This window comes from Hyla sarda, chromosome 8 (genome assembly GCF_029499605.1).
Source record: "Hyla sarda isolate aHylSar1 chromosome 8, aHylSar1.hap1, whole genome shotgun sequence".
Classification (NCBI taxonomy): domain Eukaryota; kingdom Metazoa; phylum Chordata; class Amphibia; order Anura; family Hylidae; genus Hyla; species Hyla sarda.
In genome coordinates, this window is record NC_079196.1 from 175648451 (window position 1) to 175650670 (window position 2220).

Genomic DNA, 2220 nt, shown 5'->3' on the forward strand with positions numbered 1-2220 from the left:
TGACCACAGTGCTCTCAGCTGACACTTCTGTCCATGTCAGGAACTGCTCAGAGCAAGATAAGTTTGCTATGAGGATTTGCTCCTACTCTGCACAGTTCCTAACATGGACAGAGGTGTCAGCAGAGAGCACTGTGGTCAGACAGAAAATAAATTCAAAAAGAAAAGAACTTCCTGTGGAGCATACAGAAGCTGATAAGCATTCATATTTTTAAATAAAAGTATTTTACAAATCTGTTTAACTTCCTGGCACCAGTTAAATAAAAAAAATAGTTTTCTACCAGAGTACCCCTTTATGCATACAGACATCCAAAATCACAGCACTAGCAAGGCTTCGGATGGTGAAGAAAGCTGAAGTTTATTTATTCCCATTCCAGATGCAACATTTCAGAAACAATAGCCTTTATCAATCATGCATGATAAAGGCTATTGTTGCCAAAAAGTTGCATCTGAAAGGAGATTAAAGAAAAAAACTTCAGCTTTCTTCACTATCCAAAGCCTTCCTAGTGCTATGATCTTGGATGTCTGTATGTATGAGGATGCCACCATATACTGTCTGACTCAAGTACATAGTGCCCAGAAACCACATGGCCACCATTACTAACTCAGAATGTTTGCGGGAGTGGGCATTATTGGACACACATTACGGAAGCGGAGTGGAATACACACACGTATCAGGGAATGGATATTCCAACCGCTCATAAAGGCTTCCCTGCCCCCGCAACTGTTTGCAGCAGTCAGAGGTGGCAAAGAAGCAAAAAAAAAACTGCCGGAGTGGGCAAGTTACACAATAAGATTAACTCCTATTGACTTCAATGGGAGATGTGCGAATGGCGTAGGCCTAAGAGTTATGCTGTTTATGTAACTCCCAGAAGGGGCTGAAAAGTCTTTATGGGATATGGGAGTTCCCTTTAATGGGGTCTACTAGGTTTCTGTCAAGATGCCTGGCATTTTACTGGACAAAACTGTGCTGCGTGCTCAACTATTTTGTTTGGGATTATTGCCGGAATTTGTGAGGGCGACGCAGATGTGAACCTAGCTTTGGTTTGATTCTCATGATATTGATATATGATTCGAATCCTTACAAAGAACATTTTGTTATTTTGGTGGAGGATACTTTAAACACCTATCTGTGAGCTGACCTCATGGTAAAATAATGGCAAACTCATAAAGGGAATTGCAGCTTGTGGGGCCTCTGATTTTATCATTGCGTGAAATGTTTAAGTTTAAAACGTTTTTTCCTTCTTATCTTCCCTTTAGGTTTCTTTTAGTGGATGAGGGAGTGTTTATTTTTCTTCCTGGGTTTATTATATGCTGCTAAGGAAACAATTTCTTTCTTGCTTCCTGAAAGACATCCTACTAGAATCGGACTATACGGAGATTGCAATAGTTAAGCCATAAGTCTTCATAAGTGTTTTATGTGCCAGATTAAACTTTATCCAAACACACAGCAGATGTGTCCAGTTTCGGTGTTCCTGCGTCTTACCAGTGAGTAAAATAACTGAAATGTACTTCTTAATTGTCTCTTTGTGTAAAAGCCCAGACATTAGCATTTGTTGCGGCAAGAAGCAGCTGCAGATGCTAAAGACTATTTAGAAGTCTTACACCTGTGCAGCTATCTCATAGCACAGTCTGCAGATGGGGGCTCGGTTACGCCGCCTTATTTATGGCTCATGTTTATGTCTGTATTTTATTTTTATTTTGCCAAAAGTGGGGCTGAATCCCATGAGACGGAAAAAAGGAAATCCTTTCCTGTGTTGAAAACCAATCTCATTTGTGGCAGAAAGGGACTTGAGCATGGACCATAAATACAGGTGCAAAAACAAGCCCTTAAACTGCATTTACAGGGCTGTCATATGGCTGAATTTGGCTGGGTTACCCAGACCTTCCAGGAGTCTACTGAACCGAGCTTAGTTCACTGTAGGATCTTATAGAAGTTAATGGAGAAAATTAGGAAATATTTACCGTGAAATATGTTTGGAAACAAAAATGAATCAAGTTAGTAGTATGTAGTATGGTTGAAAAAAGACATACGTCCATCAAGTCCAACCAGGGAATTGAAGTGAAGGGTGTAAAGGGATAAGGGAAAGGGATGTTTTTTTATAATTCTGCACAAGCATTAATGTTATTTTGTTCCAGGAATGTATCTAACCCTGTTTTAAAGCTGTTAATTGTTCCTGCTGTGACCAGTTCCTGAGGTAGACCGTTCCATAAATTCACAGT